This window comes from Otolemur garnettii, unplaced genomic scaffold (assembly GCF_000181295.1).
Source record: "Otolemur garnettii isolate 467f Iridium unplaced genomic scaffold, OtoGar3 scaffold00056, whole genome shotgun sequence".
NCBI classification, from domain to species: Eukaryota; Metazoa; Chordata; class Mammalia; order Primates; family Galagidae; genus Otolemur; species Otolemur garnettii.
Genome location: NW_003852451.1, coordinates 7762258 through 7774661, shown reverse-complemented (window position 1 = coordinate 7774661; position 12404 = coordinate 7762258). Strand labels below are relative to the sequence as shown.

Genomic DNA, 12404 nt, shown 5'->3' with positions numbered 1-12404 from the left:
CCCAGGGGGACAGCTTGAGGCTCTGTCCCAAAAAAAAAAAAAAAAAATCACTTGTGGGCACAATGCACTCTCTCCAGGTACAGGCACACTTACAACTTGGACTCAAACTGCACAAAAGCAACTTACAGAGCCAAAACATTTCCACTCCCATAATATTCTGAAATTTTTAGAAATCATTTGAGCTCATGAGTTTGAGACCAGCCTGAGCAAGAGCAAGACCCCATCTCTAAAACTAGCCGGGTGTTGTGGCAGGTGCCTATAGTCCTAGCTACTCAGGAAGCTGAGGCAAGAGGATGGCTTGAGCCCAAGAGTTGGAGGTTGCTGTGAGTTAGACGCCACAGTACTCTACCAAGGGTGACAAAATAAGACTATCTCAAAAAAAAAGAAAAAATCACTTGTGTCATGAAGCATTTTAAACACACAGAAAAGTACAAAAAAATAATAGATCAAACTTCCAAGTACCTATCTCCCAGATTTTTTCAACATGAGCTTTCTAAGTCTGCACTGCTCCTGACATACTTTCTTATCTGTATTGATATGCTTATGGGTGGGCATCACATGGTCGGCTAAGATGTGCAAATAGCCCATGTAATTCGGTGAGCTGATGAAAGGTGCTGTGTAATAGTGGTGGGCACTCCTCAGAGAGCGCCCTCTAGCTTCACACACCCAGAATATACAGGGGGAACGTGGGCTGCAACCCTTGAAGCATCTCCTAGTAATATTGCCGGACCACCAAGTCTACACGCCCGTCACCCAAGCCAGTCAATGGAGAGCAGATGAGAGATCAACCATTCCACTTTTATTTACAGAAAAGCCAGCAATTCCGGAGAACATGGATATCTCCTCAAAGAGCTGTTCTGCTCTCCTGCTCCTTGTTATTTTTACATTCTCAGAACCAGCAGCATCGGCAGTGTTACTACTCATCACAGTACACAGTAAACAGATTCCTCCTCCCTGGTTACAAGTTTACACAATATTCCCCATCTTAAAGTGGTTGTACCTTCAAAGCATTCTTATTCCAGATTAAATTTGTAATCAGTCACTACCTTACTAAGTGCATCACTAAATGCACTTTGCCCACTGGGTCCTTGAAGCATCCAGTTTCCTCACATTAGCTGAGACAGAAGGCCTGGTATGTGAGGAAACAACTCCTGACGGTGGCACACAGGCTCATCTGGCCTGCCAGGGCCTGTCCGGCAGGGCCCTGTATGGAATGGTTATTTGGAATAAGAGCGGATAGCATCATGAGAAGAGGTATCATAAATTCTGATGTGTTCAATTGTCCTTATCCTACTGTAGAAAGAAATCTTCAGGCCCATCCCATTCAGTCCCCTCATTTTACAGATGGCAAAAATTGAATCTCAAAGGAATTAAGTGATATACCCAACATCCCACAAATACCTAATAGGATCAGGGCTGAAACCTGGTTCTCTAGTATCACCCAGTCTAATGTTTTTTCATTCACACCATATTGCTTTCATGAAAAAAAATTAAACAAAATATGTACACACTTACTTTCACCATTAGAGGGCTGAAAGAGGGGTAAAATTGATATTTAATGACCCCTTTCCTTCTGAACAGGTTCCTGTGATCTCTGCTGTCTTCTGATTGCCCAGAACCACACCCTCTGTAGTTGATGGCCGGGACTTGCCCACTTACCCCCTGGAACTCCATACTGTAGTCCATTCCCTCTGCCACCACCTGGACCTGGCTCAGCTGAGTTGGCTGTCCCTAAGCATTTTTGGTCCTCCAGTGGACCTTGAACCCACTGCGTTAACAGAACTGCCTGAACATCTCACATCAACCTCCTCCCTGCCAGCCTCAGGCCAGGACTGGTTGACTAGGCCTTCCTTCTACTCTTCCCTCCATTATTGAATAAATGTGACATCTAAAACACAGAAAACCTAAAAAAGAAATAATATAAGGGAACAGAAAAGGAGAAAATTTGGATAATCTACTAACAACATAATCTAACATGGAAAAAGAAAGAATAGGCTGTTACCAGCATTCCTCCCTTGATCCTATTTCCAAGTGGCTAAATCTTCCATCACTCAGTCAAGGCAATGAAATCAAGACTGTCACAGACACATTTTTATGTCAAGGAAAAAGAGAAGTGTCTGGGCTTCTACTTACCCGTGGTCATGATCCTCGACGCGAGTCCAAACTGCATTTCACAGATGGCTCCTCAAAGGCCCCAGACGCAATTCTACCTGGGAGTGGTGTCAGCGTCTGGACTCCAGGCGTAGAGGACCCGATGAGTCCTTTGGTCCAGAAGGATTTCTGATGGCAGCATTTAGAGCTTCTGTATCAGCTTGGCCAGGAAGGTTCCAGAGACACAGGAATCTCCTGCAGTCTCAGAATCCGGCTTTAGGCAGCTGGACACCAGTTTCAGATGGACTAAAGTATAACAGTAGCTATATGCAAAATGCCCTTTTCACTTTAAAATTCTATGGTTTTACAATTTCCAGGTCACTTTTCTGGAAAACTGAGGCTACTGACATTCCAGTGGGGTTTCCCTGGGTCAGGGCCGGTGGGTCCCAGAGAATTCCTTGGTAGCTCCCAACGATGCCCTCAGTTGCTCACCTCACTTTGGTTTCTAAGTCCTGGCAGGTGAACAGGAAAGAAGGAAAGTCACGGTGTGAGAGGAGCCCTGAGACTGACAACCCCCAGCCCTGGACTAGCACAGGCTGGGGCTGGGCATGTGTCCAGCTCCTCCCTAATGGCCACAGACAGAGGCCCAGCTCCCTCCACCACCCCAGGCCTCTTCACAGAGGCAGGTCCACAGGGGAGGGAACCCTGTCTCTTTAAGACTCAATTTCCTCCTCTAAATTAAGGAACTAGTTTGACTTAATTTCTAGTGTTGTTCACAAAGTGTAACTGGTAACATGTGTGCAAATCTCTCAGCACAGTGCCGGCGCTCAGTGAGTAAGCACAGCACTGTGCCGACTCACCTGTGGGCCTCACAGAAGCTGAGTGCTAGTTCAGTACTGGAAATGGGGTGTGGTCCAGAGCTCCGTGGACTCCGTGGGGAAGCAGAGCCCCAGGAAGAGAAGCCGTTCTCCCCAACCCCGGCTACCGGTGGGCACGGCTCAGAAGGCGCCTGCGCTCACCCACAAGCCAGTGCGCCCTGTCCCCTCACGCCCCGAGACAGTTTTCTTTCTCAGCTCAGCCCTTATTATAATGGCCACAAGGCTGTCTTGAAAGTTTCTTCTTCTTTGTTAGGCTGAAAACAGCACACATGTGAGCACCAGGAAGCCTAATGGGCTTCCCAGAGTGATCCGTTTAACTTAAGCAGCATTTCACACAGATTTCCGTAAGCTTGGCATAAAACAGCCTCTCTTTTGGTTTCTTCTGCTTTTCTTTTTTCTTTTCCAGTCCGTTGAATACTCAACAGCGCCTCCTCTAAAGCTTGCTTTGGAAATCCAAGCGCTGTGAGGACTCCTGTCGAAGGGCCTGTCCTTTACCTTCCCTGATTAATCTCGGCCTTCCTGCTGACAGCACCTTTGTCTGAGAAGGGCAGGCCGGCCCCCTAAATCAGCTCAGGTGCTGAAGCTACCGCAGGCCACGTCACCTGGCCCCAGTGACAGGAAAACAACTCATACAAGGAACATTTTACAGCCGCACTGAAGAAATGTGGTTTCTGCTCTGAAAATGAATTTGATAAATGATTTTCTCAGTAGGAATCTCACCCGGCGACCCTGATGCTTCTTGCCATAAGATAGTTTCAGTATCCACTCCCGAGTGACTGGAATTCAAGGAAACCCAAAATGAGTTTGTTGAATTCTTGAGTGAAAAAGTATATGTAGAGGCAATGCCACAATTTATGGAAAAGAAATTGTATTTCTTCTACCCAACGCCTACTTATGGAGCACCCGCTGTGAGCAGCCATTTCCGTGTGCGGATTTGTGCCTTCTCGTCTCCCGGCACAGCTCAGCAGTGAGTAGATTTCATTCTGTTATAGGGTTTCAGGAAAATAAAGGGGACAGTGGGACAGCCTAGGGTTAGAGGCCAACGATGTCCTCATCATCAGCTCAGCGCAGTATCCCCACATTTCCCTAATTACAGCATCTATAGAATCAAGGTTGCATTTGTGAAGCTAATATTTTGCAGTTTTAAGAAAGGTAGATTTATCAAAGTGATTCAGATTTATGACAAGCCTTTAATTATTATTCTCATCTACTACTTCTCTACCACTTCTGTCATCCTTAAAGAAGCAAAGTGGATGGTAGAAACTCAGGTCACCAGGGATTCACCCAAGGTTTTCAGATTTTACGTATTAGGGCCCAGGAAGGGGCGTTGTTGGGGGTCAATGTTAGATATAACTGAAAGAACGACACGCAGATCCCTCCATTTTCCCAGGATGTCTGCCTGCAGGGTTGATTGTGTTCCTGGGGTGACAATCTCAAGTGACGACACCACATTGTGAATCCCAGACAGCCTCGGGGACACGTTTCAGCTGAAGCCAACATCTGCTCTGTTGATTAGAACAGCCTGAGGAAATTATCCTTCTTACTGCTGGGTGATTTCTAGCACCGTCTGATCTTCTGCCCTGGGAAACATATGCTTCACGACATCTCACCCTGGGAGGACAGCGCTCTGCTGCAGTGAAGTCTTGTTGACATTACTATTTATTGAGAGTACTGAGGCCTCCCCTAGTCGAGCTGGCAGAGTCTAAGGGTTCTTGGAAGCTGGGTCTCAGGCCTTGTCATGGTACGTGAAGAGGCATCTCTGTACCATCCCGTGGTGGCTCCACCACTCAGGAACTTGTCTGCTCACAACACAACTGGGCTCACTGTCCTTGGCTGCTTCTTTCCCTCCCACACTTCCCCTCGTGGACATCCTCATTTATTTATTTTTTTTTAATCAAGCTAGTATATCTTCTTATCATGCATGTTAATTTTTGATAAGAAATTCAATAAAGCATAAATAAAGGCAAACCTCCCGGTACAGATGGTCTGAAAAAGAGTAAACAATTCCAAAGTCTCTGGCGGCCGTTACTCCTTCGTGGGGGAAGCTGCTCTTGAGAGTGTGATCCTGGGGTGCCAGCTTCCCAAAGGTGATCAGCTCGGGCTTGTGTCAAAGCCCAGACCTCCAGCAGAGGACAGCCCCAGGAAGCCCATCTCTTAATGTCTGGTGTTCGAGTCAACCCGAGGCCCCTACGCTGTCTTCCGTGCAGAGCTATGCAGGTCCAGCTGGCTGGCCACAGGAGGCCCACCTGCACGCTCTCCACCACCACCACCCCAACAGCAGAGACATCTCAATGACTCTAGGTTTCTCTCTCACAGATGCTACCTAAATCACCCCAGATGTAAAGTACAAAACAGTTGGTTGAATTGGCCATCGTGTGTTCCTGAGTCACCTTGATCAGACTGTGATGATCCCACGTCTCTCAGTTACACATTTATAAATTATTAGGAAATTGTTCTTCTTCCAAAACACTAATGTATTAACATTAATTATAGTTAATAAGGGACAGAGGGGAGAAGGAAAGGTGGAATTTAAACGGGGTGGTCAGTGTAGACTTGACTAGAAATCAGTGTTTGAGCAAAGACTATCTGTCGCTCTGCTGGACACAGCAAGACCATGTCAGGTGAACAGACACAGCACCTGAGCTGAGGATTTTGTCATCTGATGACAGAAAACCCCCAAGAAAACACATCGCAACCTAAGAAGTCACAGAAACTGAAGCAAAGGCATCCATAAATAGCAATGAGAAAGAAAGCGCCTGCTGACCTGATGAGACGCATGTAGGGAAGGAAGATGGGGTAGTGAGGAATAGGGCCGCTGCCTGCACCAGACGCATCGTGAGGGTAGGGGCTCAGGGCTAGGTCAGTAGGACGCTGCGAGAAAATGTGGGACATCAGGAAGGGCTGTGTGGTGCAAAGGCTGGAGGAGGTGGGCAGAGGGTGGTGTGAGAGCTGGTGGGGTCCCCACTAAAGATGACCAGAGAGGAGTCTCGCTGTGGATGGGAGGGAGAGTCAGCAAATGGAAATGCGGGCCCTGGGAGGAGGGCTCCCAGCAGGGAGGCACAGCACTTCCCTGAAATGCACAGGATGCGGAACCAAAGTCAGGGTCCCGACACATCGCAGGGCACACTGATAGCCCCATCAGTTTCCTCTGTAAAGTGGAAACTAAGGTCCTGCCCCAAGAATAAGCAGCTAGGAACAAGGGTTAAGGGTTGATCAGACCAGAAAGATTTAGAATAAACAGTAAAAAGCATGACTGCAGGCCAACTACCCCTGGATAAAAGGGGCCCGGGGGATCAGCGATCAGAACCAAGACACTAGTCAGTTCCTGGACAGGCAGGACAAACGCAGGAGAGGCAGGGCACAAACAGGGAGGGGATAGAGCCGTGGCAGCAGTGGAGGGCCTCACAGCCTGGGGGCCACAGAAGCCCCTGCAAATGGGATGAGTGGAGTCTGCATTAAAATGCCCATCGATCCACGAATGGATCAACAAACTGTGGTATATGTACACCATGGAATACTATGCAGCCATAAAGAAAGATGGAGACTTTACGTCCTTCATGTTCACATGGATGGAGCTGGAAAATGTTCTTCTGAGCAAAGTATCACAAGAATGGAAGAAAAGTATCCAATGTACACACCCCTATTATGAAACTAATTTATAACTTTTATATGAAAGCTATAACCTAATAACAGCCTAAGAATACAGGAAGGGAGAGGGGAGGGGAAATGGGTGGAGGGAGGGGGATTGGAGGGATCACTTCTGAGGTTTATCTTACAAGGGTACAAGTGAATCTTTCTAAGAGCAGAATGTGAACGTTTTAAACTAATAACTAAGAAAATGACACGAAGGCTATGTTAACCAGTTTGATGGAAGTGTTTCGGATTGTGTGTGAAAACCCCACACTATACCCCAGAAGTGCATTAATGTACATAGTTACCATTCAATAAAAAAAAAAAAGAAAAAAATATCAGTACAGCATTATTGACAAACAAGTGAAATTGTCAGAAAAACAATTCAGATTTCCTGGAATGCCTTCAGAGTCTGTTTTAGGATACAGGTACCAACACAATTTAATTTGGCCCTGGGTCTACAAGACCATAGAATAATATAGGAGAAATCCTCTCTATATGCTCTATATGCAATGAACTTTTAAAATAATACATTGTCAGTTGGGCAGTTACACTTAAGTCTCCATATCCTGATTCATAGTCAGGACACACAGGCAGGCACGAGCCCAAACTGTGTAGTTGTGAAGAAAATATGAACACGGGCATGCACACAGTATCTCCGTAAGGCACAGCGTTTGACAAGTTCATCCTCAACAATTCGTGTTCCACAAAAAAACAACCCTGTGCAACCCAACACAAATATTATACACTCAGGCTTTACATTCTCAAATGTGGACATGTGTTATCTATTCATCAAATCTTAATGCTTGGTCTTCCTTATACCATGTTTCTCATATAAAATATTCCGGGATTTCCCAAATGCTATTACAAGAATTCACTTAGGTATTAAAAACAAATTGTTTTCTGAACTCAGGCAGAGGAGACACATTAACTGACATGTCATTGAAATGGCTGTCCAAGGGTCCAGGCTGTGTGGTGGGACGAGGGTGTCCAGAAGAGGGACTGGGAGCCATAAGGATGGGAGAATTCAAGGCCCAGGGAAGATAGTGGGGGCAGGAGAATGAAGAACACGTTTCACAATGTGAAACTTTCACGTTGTTGAGGGAAGGAGGGAGAGAGGAGGCAGGAAGAAAGAAGTGTCAGAGGTGACTCTCAGGAAGAGAAGCCCAAGTTCATGAGCAGTAGTTGTGGGTCTAACAATAGAGGGACCCAGTGTGAAGGGAATGGCTGCCCTGACCTGGAGCAGAAAACCATTTGGAACAAGAAGGCTGAATTGTCCTAGGTGTGGTTTCTTCTCCAGAATCTCCTCCTTAACGTCACCTTGGTATTCTTTCCAACAGCTAATCCGAACTGAGCTGTTTCATGCTTACTAAATGCCGTCTTGGCCACTTATTCCAACTGACAAATGCTGGCTCTCCTTGTCAGTCTCTGCTCAAGAGTTAAGCTCCTTTGAGAAGCCTTCCTGGGTACCCAGGCAGAGTCTGGCATTGGCATCCCCATGATCCTGCATACAGACACATAAGTGTCACTAGCTTTTACTGTTCTGTGTTGGTGGTGTCCACATAATCAATCCTCTTCTAAAATGCAAGAACCTTAAAAATAAGTGTCATGTTTACCCATGTCCCTATTCTGGTGCCTAGCACAAAGACTGGCACACTGTTTGTGCTCAATTAGTTACTATTTAAGAGCAGGGGGTTTGAACATGGATGAACACGGGCACCAGTAGCTCAGTGGCTAGGGTGCCAGCCATATGCACTGGGGCTGGTAGGTTTGAAACTGGCCCAGGCCTGCTAAGAAAAAAAAAAATAGCTGGGGGCAGCACTTGTGGCTCAAAAGTGTAGGGCATCAGCCCCATATACTGGAGGTGGCAGGTTCAAACCCAGCCCTGGCCAAAAACTGCAAAAAAAAAAAAAAAAAATAGCTGGGTATTGTGGCAGGTGCCTGTAGTCCCAGCTACTAGGGAGGCTGAGGCAAGAGGATAGCTTAAGCTCAGGAGCTGAAGGTTGCTGTGAGCTATGACATCACAGCACTCTACATAGGGCGACAAAGTGAGACTCTGTCTCAAATAAATAAATAAATAAATGTGGATGAACAGTTGAATGTTCAGGGGGATTTTTCAAAATGCAGAAGCCCAGGGCCTTTCCAGACCTGATGGCTGCATCTAGGTAACTGTGGTTTTCCAGCTGGGACTGGTGCATCCTGGAGATACTGCCCCAAGCTTTATGCACTCACAGTACTGACCTCACTTGTGATGTCAGGAAGCAGGGATCCACCCCTTCCAAGAACACAGGCTCCAAAGCATGGGTCCCAATTCAAGTCCTAGCCTTTGGCTATGAGTCCATTACCAAGCAGTCCCCTGAGCTTGGGCACATTCCCGTGACTCTCTGAGCCTTGTAAAATTAAACAATATGGGTGCATCCAAGCTGGTACTGATTATGTCTGTAATGAATTTAAGTCTTGGGCATATGTATTTCATTGAATCCTGTTGATTATAACAACAATGATATTTTGTACATTTGCATAGCTTGTTGTTCTTCCCATGAAACTTTCACATTGTTGATTGACCTCATTTAAACCTCTTAACAACATTCAAAATAGGGGCAGAGAATGTCTTGTTTTCCTCACTGAATGGATGAAGGAGGTGCACAGCATGGACGGGCAGAGATTAGCCTTGAGCACACCTGGATGCCCAACCTGGAAAAAGCGTCTTCCTGCTCTTCTCACGTCAACCACTAACTCATCACTACTCACCAGCCACTTCCCCCAGGCAGTCCCAGGGGTATTCAGATACTGGGAAGGAGATGCAGTAAAACAGCCGTTAAATGATGGCGTCTCCTCAGCACAAGAGGGAACAGCACAACAGGAGAAAGACCATCTAGAAGGATGAAGTTCCAGGCTGAAAGGTCACCACACATGCTAAGGTGCAGAGGCAGGTGAGAGGCAGAGGTGTCTGAAGAAGAAGCCTGTGGCTGGTGATGATGAATCAGAGAACCTGCTGGAAGGGAGTCCTGGCCAGATCATGAATGGCCGGAATGGCATTTACACTGTATTTGTTTGGTAATTCAGAGTCACTGAAGATAGTTAGGAGAATAAGCAACAGTTTCTACACTCTGTTCTTGGCTTTCTGAACAGATTAAAATGGGGATGATAATAAAAATAAGGCTGGGTGTGGTGGCTCACACCTGTAATCCTAGCACTCTAGGAGGCCAGGGTGGGTGGATTTCTTGAGCACAGGAGTTTGAGACCAGCATGAGCAAGATCAAAACCCCCATCTCAACTAAAAATAGAAAAATTATACAATTGTGATGGTATGTGCTTATAGTCTCAGCTACCCAAGCAGATGAGGCAAGATGATGGCTTGAGTCTAGGAGTTCAAGGCTGTGGTAAGCTGTGATGAGTCCCCTGCATTCAGGCCTGAGTGATAGAGCAAGACCCTGTCTTAATAATATTAATAAAAGGTGGACACATAATAGGCACTGTCCTAAGGTCTTTACAAGAATTGCTCCATTTAATCCTCATCCCAACCTTTTAGCTGGGCCCTATCATTCCTTATCTGAGGGATGAGGAAAGCAGGGTGAGGAGATGGGATGGGAGTTGCCATCATCATGGAGCCTGCAGGTGGCAGAGCCGGTGCCCTGGTACCTCCCGCAAAACTAAAAAAAGGGCAATGCAGTTAAAAGATGGTAGTAGTGGGAATGAAAAGGAAGGAAAAGAGACATGATGAAGAACAAATAAATGTAGACTTTTTTTTTTTTGAGACAGAGTCTCACTATGTCACCCTCATAGAGTGCTACAACATCACAGCTCACAGCAACCTCAAACTCTTGGGCTCAAGAGATTCTCTTGCCTCAGACTCCCAAGTTGCTGGGACTGCAAGCATCTGCCACAATGCCCTGCTATTTTTTGTTGTAGTTGTCATTGTCTAGCAGACCCAGGCCAGGTTCGAACCTGCCATCCCCAGTGTATGTGGCCGGTGCCCTAGCCACTGAGCTACAGGTGCCAGGCCATAGACTTCTTTATATTATTTCATATTTGTAGAAATCTACCTGATAAGTAGTTCCAAAAACTCTCAATAAACACCTTTATAAGTGGGATGCTCGGCTGGAATGACTAACTTGACATTAAGGCTACAAGAATTGTTCTTCTATCACACCCATTAGTTGGTCTGGTGGGACAGATCCCTTGAACCACACAGTCACCAAATAATTAACAGCTCCAGCAATGGGAACAAGAGAAGGACAGGCACCCAAGCCATGTTTGTGCTAACCTTCCCTCATCTTCTGAGGTCATGCTTTCTTTTTTTTTTGAGACAGAGCCTCAAGCTGTCCCCCTGGGAAGAGTGCTGTGGCATCACAGCTCACAGCAACCTCCAACTCCTGGGCTCAAGCGATTCTCTTGCCTCCGCCTCCCAAGTAGCTGGGACCACAGGCGCCCGCCACAATGCCCAGCTATTTTTTGGTTGCAGCCATCATTGTTGTTTGGCGGACCCGGGCTGGATTCGAACCTGCCAGCTCAGGTGTATGTGGCTGGTGACTTAACCGCTGGTGACTTAACCGCTTGAGCCACAGGCACTGAGCCGGCCATGCTTTCTAGAAGGTACTTGGCAATAAGAAATGGAAGAATGGTGAGATGAAGAAAGTTAAAGAAAGGGAGCAAGAGAAAAAACAGAAATATTTCAGCTATCTTTGAAAATGACCAGAAATCTGAAAACAGAAAACAATGTCAAGTTTGCAACTGAAGTGAGGGAAAAAAGGATAGTGACAACTGAAAGTGTGCCAAAGCTGACCTCAGCCTGTCTTGAGTGTCCTCCGGAAAGAACACTGAAAGTCTCTGTGCTGAGAAAAGCCCCATCTGGACACGTTGGAGATGTTCCTCGCTGACCTCATGCTCTCTCGCTGAGCTCATTTTGGATGGCTTCATGGATACGCAAATCATGTTTGATGTGCTGCTTTTAGTATCTGCCCTGGTTTTCTGATTCCTCTTTGAATAACCTCCAGAGTAGTTCCAACCCAGACTTCCCTGAGAGACTATTTCCAGGGCACTCTCCTATTGCCACTCTGACTGCTTATCAGTAGACTCTGCAGAAGTCCCTCCTTTTTGGTGACTTGCCATGCAATACTTCTCCTGGGTAGCTGTGATGGAGACCAGCTGGTTGGTCACCCAGCTTTTTGCCTTGTCCTCCTGGGCACACAGCCAGCCTCCTTTGCTATTGGGTGCACCCACTTGACCGAGTTCTAGCTGAAAGAATGTGGGCAGAATGATGTCCACCATTTTCAGGCCAGCCCATGAAGCCCTCCTGCAAGGGGGAGAGGGCTGAGTCTGCTTTGGTCATGCTGAGTTTGAGGTCCCAATAATACATGCGGCTATGTTGGTTTGGAGCTCATGAGAGAAATCTGAACTTGAGCCAGAATCATTGCTAGAGACTGGCCAGACCCTGGAGAATGAGAAAAGGTCATAGAACAAGATCCACAGAGACCACTTAATAAGTAAGACTATCACAAGACACTCAAGATGTATTCTATGAAGGAATGAGAAATGGAAAAACAGGGTGAAATTTTCATGAAAATCAAGGACGAAGAGGTTTCCAAAAGGCATAATCAATAGTGACAACAGTCATATGAAAAATGCCTACCAGATTTTCCATCCTCAAGGCCACTAACAGCATCTGCCAGCTTTTATTTATTTATTTTATTTTATTTTTTTAAATATGGAACACTTCACAGATTTGCGTGTTATCCTTGCAGAGGGGCCATGCTAATCTCTGTATCGTTCCAATTTTCATATATGTGCTGCCGAAGTGAGCGC

At 46.3% G+C, this 12404-nt stretch overlaps 1 non-coding gene across 1 annotated transcript; it reads right to left on the bottom strand.

Moving 5' to 3' along the window:
* Positions 1-12300: 12300 nt before the first annotated feature.
* Positions 12301-12404, bottom strand: LOC111726196. The gene has a single exon (XR_002774035.1). It is a non-coding gene; the product is annotated as a U6 spliceosomal RNA (small nuclear RNA).